The sequence below is a fragment of the Dendrobates tinctorius genome, unplaced genomic scaffold, assembly GCF_039654945.1.
Source record: "Dendrobates tinctorius isolate UK_male_01 unplaced genomic scaffold, ASM3965494v1 ptg000013l, whole genome shotgun sequence".
Classification (NCBI taxonomy): domain Eukaryota; kingdom Metazoa; phylum Chordata; class Amphibia; order Anura; family Dendrobatidae; genus Dendrobates; species Dendrobates tinctorius.
Genome location: NW_027361681.1, coordinates 14,761,795 through 14,773,372, shown reverse-complemented (window position 1 = coordinate 14,773,372; position 11,578 = coordinate 14,761,795).

Sequence of the window (11,578 nt, the reverse complement as noted above, 5' to 3'; positions counted from 1 at the left end):
TTTTGTTCAACCCTATTAATTTAACCTGAAAGTCTACACTTCAATTGCTTCTCAGTTTTTTTTTATTTTAAATCCAAAATATTGGCCTGCTGAGTTGAAATCACAAAGATTCAGTCACTGTCCAAATATTTCTGGACCTAACTTACAGTATATCACAACAATTTGGTGGCAAGAAGGTCACAGAGAAACACAAATGTGAAAGCAGTAGTATTCATTTACAGGGCAATGGGGATTTCATGCTCCACTTGTGGAGATTCTATTACCATATGCTACACAAAGAAATGGAAAACTCATTGTTCATCATTGTTCAGACCTTGCTTATTCAGAGATACCAATCTTCGCCTCAAGACAATCCTTTTTCCTTATGCCAAATTCAGACGATCGCTGGACTTGCCTGTCCAATGTTTGGACGTGACTATAATCAGCTCCAAGTGTTCATCCTCATAGTGGATGGGTGCAGGAACTGCATTCCTGAGATCCATATGGAAAAATCACCCATGTGCACTTGGTCCGTGTTCTGTCCCTTGCATACATGAATAGCCTTAGGGACAGCAAACAAGTTTGTCTAAACATACCTAGACTGGATGGTAACTTACAACTTAATTTTAGTCTGTGTGTTGCCAGTGTAATCAACGGGCTGCTCAACAATAGCACATGCATGGAAACAATTGGAGCATGCACTAATGTGGCCAGGCTACCGCAAGTTAACAGTAGGCACCTGATGTGATGGTAAAACATGGCCAAACACTGCACCATTAATAAGTACACAACCCCATGATGCTATCTGGCAATCCTCTTAAGGCCCCGTCTCACATAACGAGATCGTTAGCGAGATCGCTGAAACATCACAGGTTTTGTGATGCAACAGCGACCTCGCCAGCTTTCTCGCTACGTGTGACACATAGCGATGACCCCCCCCCACTGGATATCTCTGATCGTGCTCGAATGTCCTAGGCCATTTTTTGATCATTGGCGTCCCACTGGCCAGCATACATCGCTGTGTTTGACACCGACAAGCGACCTTGTTGGCGACGCAGAACTCAGGGACGCAGCTGTGAGTTGTCAGAATAGCTGCTGTATGACAAGGTCCCAGCGACCGGATCGCCGGATCATTGCTGCGTCGTTGAATAGATCTGCCTGTTTGACAGCTTACTAGCGACCATGTGGCGACGTACCAGCGATCCTTACCAGGTCGTATCGTTGTCGGGATCGCTGGAGCGTCGCTTAGAGTAACGGGACCCTTACTCCCTAACATAGAAAATAAACATGGGCAACCACTAGACACAGTCAGACTTGTTTGTGAGCATACAGTTGAGGGCCACATAGAAAGGCACCAATGGTCACATGTGGTCCCCAGACTGGCGGGGTTGTACACCCCTGCTCTATATAAACAAAGACGCCAAGCCAGTCAAGTCCCCAATTTGTGGACATGACTGGTCCACAACATTCAATGCTCATCTGAACATTGGCTTGAGCATTTTTCCACAAAAATAATAAATGAAGATTGCACATTATTTATGTAGCCTGAACTCACATCACGTGAGAGAAAAAACAGATCAGTGTAATAAAAGGAACCAGGAATTAAGTGTACACGTTACAAAAGGAAAGTTCCCAATATTTGTTTTTCCAGTAGCTTTTCATATCAGGATATAAGGTGACCAACTAGTGCTTCAGTATAAAGGCAAGCCCGGACGCCTGCCCCAAAGGGGCTACAGGGAGGGCGCACATGACTAAGGAGGGATGCTAGGCCTGAGGGTTAGTGAAGGGTAAGGTGTAGTGCTTTTGTGTTTGTGGGGAAGGTGTGGGTTGGAGCTATGGGGCTTATGGTGCAATGTGAGTTGGCAGGGAGTGGTCAGTAGTGCTTTGTGTTTGTGGGGAAGGTGTGGGTTGGAGCTATGGGGCTTATTGTGCAATGTGAGTTGGCAGGGAGTGGTCAGTTGTGGAATGGATATATAGGGCAGAACTGTGGGGGGATGGTCATTCCTTACCTTGCAGACGTCCGGAATCGTCAGCTCCTCACATCTGGGACTTCAGCTTGAATCTTTGGATCCAGAAGATGGAATACCTCGTGGCACACATGAAGAGGATGATGGAGCAGTGCGGCCAGCAGTGGATGAAGGAACAGCTGCAGCGATGGTCTGGTGATGGTGACGGCAGAGAAGATGGGACCCCTCTGCCTCCGAAGCGGCAGCGACGATCACGGCCTCCTGAGCACCTCAGCCCGGAGTTAAGTTTGCAGCGGAGGATGAGCCCCATTAGCAGACCTGTTGCAGAAGACATCGCGGGGCCGGAGCCAGAAGTCAAGAAGCAGGCAGCAAGGTAACGGGGCGGTGAGTGACGTGGCCAGCCTCCCCTCCATTTCGGATCGTGGCACACAGTGGTGATGCGCACGTCGCGGCCACGTTACCCGGCGTGGTCACCTGACCCGGCGCGGTCATCGGCATCGGTGGACGGCGGTGACGTGACGCGGCAAGGAGCCCGGTGGCGAGGTGGTGTGTGACTTCACCGGCCTCATTTCCTTTCTCGCGGCGCTGGGGGGAAGCGGGCGGTGGCTCGGTCATGTGGCCACCCTTCAGCTGCCAAGGGCCACAGGTCATGTGGTCCGGCGTCGCGTTCCCCCGGCGTTGGGTGCCAGATTCAGGAGGTGTTGCCTGCGGCTGGAGCGCCAACCTCCCCCCCCTGTTTGAGGCTCCGAGCCGGTGACTTTTTGCCATGCGTTCCCGGATGGACAGTCGGTCTGGGCGCTGGAGCTGCGGCCCAGGAGGGCTGCAGTCGGCGTAGATCCATGGAGAAGATCGCAGTAGCGGTGCTCGACGCGGAGGACACGTGATGGCTGTTCCGTGGGGTTCCGCGGAGTCAGCCTAGTAAGTAAGGCTCACTTAAACCTTTATTAATGTCTAGATTATATTGGTTGGGAAGGGTGTTGCTACGTATGGTTTCGCACTAGGGTAGTAGTTGGTTTGTCACGGGGTTTCGGAATGATGCACGGCTGGTCCATGTAGCCAGCGTTCAAATCTGCGAGGGAATGGTTGCTTTGTGGTCCAGGAGGCCATTTTGTGCACTTCATGAGTGTTGGGTGTTTTTTTTTTATTTTTCATGCTAGTTTGTTTTCATGATAGTGGGTATATCTATAGTAAGTAAGGCTCACTAAGGCACACTTAAACCTTTATTAATGTCTAGATTATATTGGTTGGGAAGGATGTTGCTATGTATGGTTTCGGGTGTTTGTCTGGGGGTTCGGAAAGATGCGCGGCTGGTCCATGTGGACAGCGTTCGAATCTGTGAGGGAATGGTTGCTTTGTGGTCCAGGAGGCTGTTTTGTGCACTTCATGAGTGTTGGGAGATATTTTTTAATTTCATGCTAGTTTGCTTTTATGATAGTGGGTATATCTATAGGTGACGACATCATTTTATTTTGGTTAGTATAATTGTGCTTGCATTCTCTGGGTGTTTGTGTATGACTGGTGGTGATTCCATGGCGGTTTGAGTAATTCAGGTGGTGATACGGATATGGCACAGCGGTGGTGGATAGCCATATCCATGCCGGTTTTATGGTTTTATTGTTATAGGCATGGGGTCTTTGGGCTGGAGGATTATCGCCGCGCCTAGTATTTGATAAGGGTTTGATGGTAGTTCACTGATGTGGTGAGCTGTTTTATCGCCGCGCCTAGTATTTGATAAGGGTTGATGTTAGTTCACTGATGTGGTGAGCAGTTTTATCGCCACGCCTAGTATTTGATAAGGATTGTTGTTAGTTCATTGATGTGGTGAGCAGTTTTATCGCCGCGCCTAGTATTTGATAAGGGTTTGATGGTAGTTCACTGACGTGGTGAGCAGTTTTATCGCCGCGCCTAGTATTTGATAAGGGCTTGATGGTAGTTCACTGATGTGGTGAGCAGTTTTATCGCCGCGCCTAGTATTTGATAAGGGTTGGATGGCAGTTCACTGACGTGGTGATCTGTTTGGGTAGTGCATCGGGCGGCTTAATCTTTCACGTTACAGTGGGGTGTGTTCTATTGCTGGTCAGAGGTGAGGGGGTAGGTGGTCGAGTTTTCATTATGGTGTGTTTTATTTATATGCCGGGTTCGGTTCTCCAATAGGGGCTTTGAGTGTACTTAGGGTTTTCATGTTCACTAGGGGCATTTTGGTTTGTTGCGGTAGACGTTCTGGTGAGGTCGAGATGCTTGGGACGGCAGATCTTTTGGGAACCTGCCTTTCTGGCAGCAATGGATGACATTTCCCCCGGGGGGCTTGGAGTTGACCTTTTACCGGATTTGTTTTCCTGATTAATTTCTGGGGGTACGTAGATATGGCGTGGAGCTGGGGTTTTATGGTTGGTCAATGTCCAGTTGTTGAGGTCCGTGGTTTGGTTTCTGTGTGGTAGTCGGGGATTATCTGGTATTAGGGATGGTGCAGTGCTTATTTTCTGTTCATAGTCCAATCTGGTATTAGGGAAGGTGGTGTGCTTATTTCTGTTCATGGTCCAACCCTTGACTACTTTGGGTTTCTTCATGCTCAGGGCGTAGTTGCGGTTATCATGTGTTTGGATAAGTCAAAGTGTTTGATTCACCTGGGGCCCTATGTCTAAGTCAGGTTAGGTTAACGAGTACATCGTGTCAGGTCGGGGGTCGTTATTAGGTTCCCGTGTATATCGCGCTGCTGTTTTGGGGGGTTGATTTTGGTTATTGAATACGTGGGGCTACGATCCACTGGGGGTTTTTGCATGATCTGCAGTTATATGGCGTTCTTACGATAATTTGCTGGTCGTGGCTGCCCTGGGGCAGTTTTAACAACTTTTGTACGTAAGGACTGGTGGGTTCTCACTGCGGTTCTTTAGGGTTGCCGATTGAGCTTTTGGCAGCCTGTATCGGGTGGTATTTGTTACAGCCGTTGATTGCAGCTACGTAGGAGTTTATTATACAGAGTGGATAGTTTTTTGTTACGATGGGCTAGGAGGTTTATTGTGGGTGCAGCTGGTCCTGCTTTGCCTTCTGGGTATACAGCTCTCCTTAGAGTCTTTTCTTTTTGGGTGCCCCCGGACGGGGGGGCCAGGGTGAAGTGTTGCGCAAGGATGATGCAACATTTGAGTTGGGTAACCCAGCGTGTGCTTTACTGGTCTCGGGGGTCCTGGTTGGTGAACGGTTTGTTTATCCAGCGGGTGTTGTTCCATTTGTCAGGAATTCTATATAGAGCATGAGGCAGGACATGTTGTTTCGATGGCCGTGAGAATGGTCTCCCGCGTGGGTGTAGCCCGTCCGGCAATACATGGCTATGTCATTTATTCCGTTATGCGCACTTGTCAGGACCAGCTGGTATTATGGGGACACGGTTGTGGTGCAGCGCTGCTGCGGGGGAGGTGTACTTTAGGTAGTGGGTGAGCAGGTTGCAACTATAATATTACTTTCATTAATGTCGGGCTGGTGGTATGCTGTGGCAGGGGAAGCTAGTGCGATGTGCATTGACTTTTAATGATTCTAAGGACCTGGTAATCATCTGGGGCTGTGCTCCGTTTGGGGGTGCTTTTTGCGGTGCTTTAAGGCTGAGTGGTGGACAAGCATCGGGCACCGGTGAGTGCAATGTTTTGACGGATGGCCCGGGTTTATGGTGTCTGGGGTTTTCGGGAGACGTGATGTGTGTCTGAGTTTTCCTGGACTTCAGGTGGTGTGGAGTCGCTTTTCTTTCTTTTGTGAGTAGTGTCGAATCCGCAGTTCAGCGGGGAATGGGTGCGGAGTACATCTCACTTTTGGTAAGAGGGTGGCAACAATAGTGTTGTGATTCTGGGTTCGAAGTGCACGGGTGATGCACACAATTAATTCGTTCCGGGTCGTGGTGATTACGGGGTGGATTGGTTTATGTTTTCTAGTTGGGTGGATATTTTAAGATAGATGCTATCACGCAGGGTTGACGGGACCAACAGCGTTTTGGTACTGCACGTGTGGTGGAGACTTGGTCGCTGGGGGCGTCATGGGGTTTGATCTGAGACATCGGGCCTGAATGCTCCTGCCTGGGAGCCATGCTCGTGTTGTTGTTCATGACTATATAGTGGGGCACGTTTTTCAAGAATCTGTCGGAGGTTGGGGAACCAGTGTAGGTTCTGTTGTTACGTCTATAATGGTTGGCTTTGATTATTATCAGGTGGAGTGCAATTTTCTGCCTGGGAGCCGTGCTCGTGTTGGTGTCCATAGGGGCTCCTGTTTGGAATGACTACATAGTGGGTTTTACTGGGCACATTTTCAAGAATCTATCGGAGGTTTGGGGAACCAATGTAGGTTCTTTTGTTCACGGCAATAATGGTTGGCTTTGATTAATTATTAGGTGAAGTACAATTTTCGGAGGCACCTGCAATGTTGCGGTCTCAACGAGGCAGAAGCGGCGGCTCAGGTTGGGGACTGGTTGCGCAGGCGGTGCATAGGATTGGACGATGCGGTTGGCTAGTTGCAGGTCTTGGGTGTGGCTGACCTTGTTGTACTGGTATTTTAGTGTAGGTTGGCATTGTGAGGTCTAATGGGGATCAGTTTTGATCGATTGGTCTTGGTACAGAAACATTGGTTACTCGAGCCGCAGAGTCGGCTCAGGTTGGGGTTTTTTGGTGGTGGTACTCGCACGTACAAGGTGTCATACATGCTCGCGGTGGCGGAAAGGAGGGGGGTATTTGAAGTCGGTGGATTGCACAAAGAGCGGGGGGGTGAACCCAGTGCAGGAGCGGGTTACCCCTGGTGGTGCAATGGTATACTTGGTTAAGGTGGGTCCCAGCTGTGCTGGGTCACAGTGGGACATGTTAACGTGGGACCCTGCTGTGTTGGGTCACAGCGGGGCATGTTAACGTGGGTCCCTGCTGGGCTGGGTCCCAGCAGGACATTGGTTGGGCAACACTCGGCTGGGTGTCCTCGAGCCGGTGTGGTGCGGCTGAGGGCACGTGGTGGAGCTGGTGTTGCAATCATGTACAATGGACTCTTCATTTACCCCCCCTCCTTTTGCTGGTGGTTATGTTTATGGAATATTTCTACGTTTATGGATAAAATGTTATTGCTTGTTTGGTGTTAATAAACGGGGCTGCTGTGGCCTTTTACATCCAATGTCACGCAGTCGTGTCTTATTTAAGTTAAGAAGGGGTAAGTGTGGGTTTTTGGGAGGGGTCATTACGGTGAAGCCGTCAGTCAGACTTTCCTAAGTCAAGGCAAGCCCGGACGCCTGCCCCAAAGGGGCTACAGGGAGGGCGCACATGACTAAGGAGGGATGCTAGGCCTGAGGGTTAGTGAAGGGTAAGGTGTAGTGCTTTTGTGTTTGTGGGGAAGGTATGGGTTGGAGCTATGGGGCTTATGGTGCAATGTGAGTTGGCAGGGAGTGGTCAGTAGTGCTTTGTGTTTGTGGAGAAGGTGTGGGTTGGAGCTATGGGGCTTATTGTGCAATGTGAGTTGGCAGGGAGTGGTCAGTTGTGGGATGGATATATAGGGCAGAACTGTGGGGGGATGGTCATTTCTTACCTTGCAGACGTCCGGAATCGTCCCGCCCTCCCACCCTAATTTTAGGATCTACTGGCGATCGACATGGTGAAGAGAAGAAGAGGTTTGACGTTGTCGCAGCAGTCGGCGGAAAGGAGGGGGGTATTTGAAGTCGGTGGATTGCACAAAGAGCGGGGGGGTGAACCCAGTGCAGGAGCGGGTTACCCCTGGTGGTGCAATGATATACTTGATTAAGGTGGGTCCCAGCTGTGCTGGGTCACAGCGGGACATGTTAACGTGGGACCCTGCTGTGTTGGGTCACAGCGGGGCATGTTAACGTGGGTCCCTGCTGGGCTGGGTCCCAGCAGGACATTGGTTGGGCAACACTCGGCTGGGTGTCCTCGAGCCGGTGTGGTGCGGCTGAGGGCACGTGGTGGAGCTGGTGTTGCAATCATGTACAATGGACTCTTCATTTACCCCCCCTCCTTTTGCTGGTGGTTATGTTTATGGAATATTTCTACGTTTATGGATAAAATGTTATTGCTTGTTTGGTGTTAATAAACGGGGCTGCTGTGGCCTTTTACATCCAATGTCACGCAGTCGTGTCTTATTTAAGTTAAGAAGGGGTAAGTGTGGGCTTTTGGGAGGGGTCATTACAGTGAAGCCGTCAGTCAGACTTTCCTAAGTCAAGTTTGGATGAGATGCAGAGGAGAAGGCTGCAGCTTAAGAACTGGTAAACTCCGCTCATGGCTATGGTGCAAATTCAGTGCATTAATTTTATACGTCTTTAAATGTTTAATTGGAGAATAAAAAGGTAAAAATAAAATCCTCATGGAGTTCTCCGATAATATTAATTAGCCAGAGCAAAGAATGTAACCTGTGTGATAATGGAGATGGTGCAGCAGCGCGTTGCTGTAACGATAAGTTTACCAATGACGCCAACCAGGGAGTAGCCGGGTCCAGAACGAGTCTTCTCACAATTACAGGTTTATGCCCTGCCAGAAACCTTAATATGAACTCTTGCAGGAGATAAAGGAGGATTTAGCGTGATTGAAATGTTAATGTTTTCTCATCAGCAGTCGACAGGGTGGGAATTGATTTGAATACACAAAATCCGCCATCAAGCAGGCTTTCTGCTCAGAGATGAACTCAATCCCTGCCTTAAGCACCAGGCATTCTTGGCTCTCTGGGTACAACCGGTGTGAATAATTCAGGCCGAGGATACAGAGAAGAGTTTTAGTTTACAAGGAACGTTTCTCCCCACTTATAGATCATGCAGCAAAAAGCAGAACTGAAAGGTCTTCGCTTTCCATTTCACCGCTGAAGCAGAGGCTCGTAAAACACAGCAAAGTACACAAGACCTGCAAAGTCTGCGACGGCTGAAGAGCATTTTTAAATAACCGCCATAACTTTCAAAACCTCCGCAATCCGGGTGATGGATTCTGTTTACTGATGTCGACACAATGTTTATAAGGGTTTATTCCTTGTTCTGAATATGACTAACGGCCAGCATTTACTAGAAAAACTCAATACACCGCGGCAATTGGCTCCTTCTATATTTCCACAGGTGGCATCTGAGATCCAATTTCAATGTGCAAATAGATCTTTTTGCCCCAAATTCTCAGGGTAAATTTGCACATTTCCGGTTAAGTTCAGGTTTATTTCAGGTTTTCATGTTTAACATCTAAGTTAATAAGGTTTTAAAGTGTCATCCACACGTAGCAAGCATTTCAATGCTGTGCGGATTTTAACATCCATTACATGCTAATTCTTCGTGTGGAGTTCGCTGCAGTCTTCATGCTCTGCAATGGATAGGGTGAAATCCTTGACTAAATTCATATGTAACACTTGCAGATTTTGCTGTAGTGAACCTTTATCAAAATCGCAACGTGTGCACTTAATTTTTTCCTGAAAAGGAAGATATATGACCAGACAATGAGCCAAGTGATTCTCCTGTGTTAAATCGTGGGTATAGCCATTTTGAGACATTTACCATTATAATACCATCGAAAATACAATCGCTCTCATACACAACCCCTTGTAAATCGGGTTTTATTAGAGATTTACAAACCAATGAAACAAGAAGATGGGAATCGCTGAAAAAAACAAATTTAATAAGTGATTCCTCTAAAGTCACCTAAAAACATCCCTCTTATGGACTTCAGCATTTCCAGGATTATTCACCCCTTCAGAACTAGCATCTATAGTATTTAATAGAGTCTCTCTGGCTGTTATAACCTGCTGCCGCTCTGGCTGTTAAAACCTGCTGCCCCTCTGGCTGTTATAACCTGCTGCCCTTCTGGCTGTTATAACCTGCTACCCCTCTGGCTGTTACGACCCACTGTCCCTCTAGCTGTTATAACCTACTGCAGACATTATGCATTGCCAGAAACCATCTTCTGGCATCATTCCTAAGGAATCACAACTCATTCTTCATGGGCAATGGCATCCAGGTAACTAGTTTTCTTGGGTTTGACACTGGATCAAGCCACCATCAGAGGAGTGCTTAAAAGCGCTTAAGCAAGGAACTTGAAAGCAAGTGTTTCTTACCTAGGAAACCAGCCACCACTGATAGACTGCAGAGGTGGCCAGTAACCTCAACAACAAGCAGCAGACAATACAATTTAAAATCCTTCCAGTCTTGAGAAAGGGGAAGATTTTTAACAAGCAGTAAATTGCAAAGTGGCTTGATTTTGCAAACATGTTGGAATTTTACCCATCTAAGAAGATAAGACAACCAGTTTCACCATTACTTGGCTCCACTGAAAGAAGAAAAAAGAAAAGTCTGAAGTATACATGGCAAAGCTAGAAATGTGGCCTATGGATCTTCACTTGGCTATCTAAACCTTCTACAGTGAATTATGATTTACCTTATCTTACCTCATTTTTTTCCTCCATACACAAAGTTTCTCATTCCCTCAATCATCCAGATTTCTCTAGTCTTAAAATAGTGAGTGCAATGACCACTAATGGCCCTTGGAATCTAGAGATTCGATAACAAGAGGCCATTGCACGATAGTTGGTGACATCGGTCATGTGCTGTGATAATAAAATTGCGTATATAAGGTGTAGTGATGACCAGATGAATAGATCCAGAACAGAGGCAATGGCTTGGGATGTCAGTTATCTGCAAGTGATGCGAGCTGGATTTCTCACTGTCTGCAGTCAGTATATCTTGTTAGTTTCAGCAGATGTGATGTCAGCTCCTGGTTGTCTTGTTTTCATAACAAACTCATTATCTCTTGTTATAAGCAGCTACAAGAGGAGACATGAACGGATCCTCTGGGGAGTCTGTAGGGGACAGATGAGACCAGAGGAGGACCAGGGGTATCAGTGCTTCCAAAGGTGCAAGATTAGCAGATATCAGAAGAACAAGGCAAGTAATGTATAAAGGCAGCACATGTGGCATGCCTGGTCGTGTACGACGTTAGCTACCAACTATCAATGACGTCATCAATACAGTCCATGTGCAAAATACACTAGGGGTAATCTGCCCCCTAGTGAAGAGTGTACACTATATATGAAGCAGTTTCATCATTCCCCATATCTACCCGGCAATAAGACACCGGGGAGACCGGGATTAACATTATATCAATCCTGTAATATCTACTGTGAATATATACATATATATACAATTAATACAAATGTCATTAATGCTATGCAAATGGGATATGAGGGTTGATGGATGATAGGATTTACTGTAAAGAGTTAATGTTAGAAATACGCCAGAAATAGAGCAGCGTTTATCTCCTGAACCTGTGATACTTCCCCTTTAATGAGCCGTCAAGGCGACGAATTGTCAGGAGAGGAATTAAATGCAGGAAGCGGTAATATAATATTGGATTCTGCTGATCACGTTGCAGTATTTTAGTAGACGCACATGAGAGCAGAACGATGAAGTGGTCATCTTCAGCGTCCTCGTATAAGTATATACTGTATATAAAAAGACAGACAGGGGGACAATAATGCAAAGGCAAATCAAATTAAAGGGACAGTGCATCTTCAAGACAACTCCCAGCATGCTCTGCAGTAGATAGAGCGCTAGGACAAAATATTACTGCTACTCCCCCCTAGAACATCGTACAGGAGATAACAGGTGCTGTTTATCGATTTTACTTCTTCCACACCCAAACTAC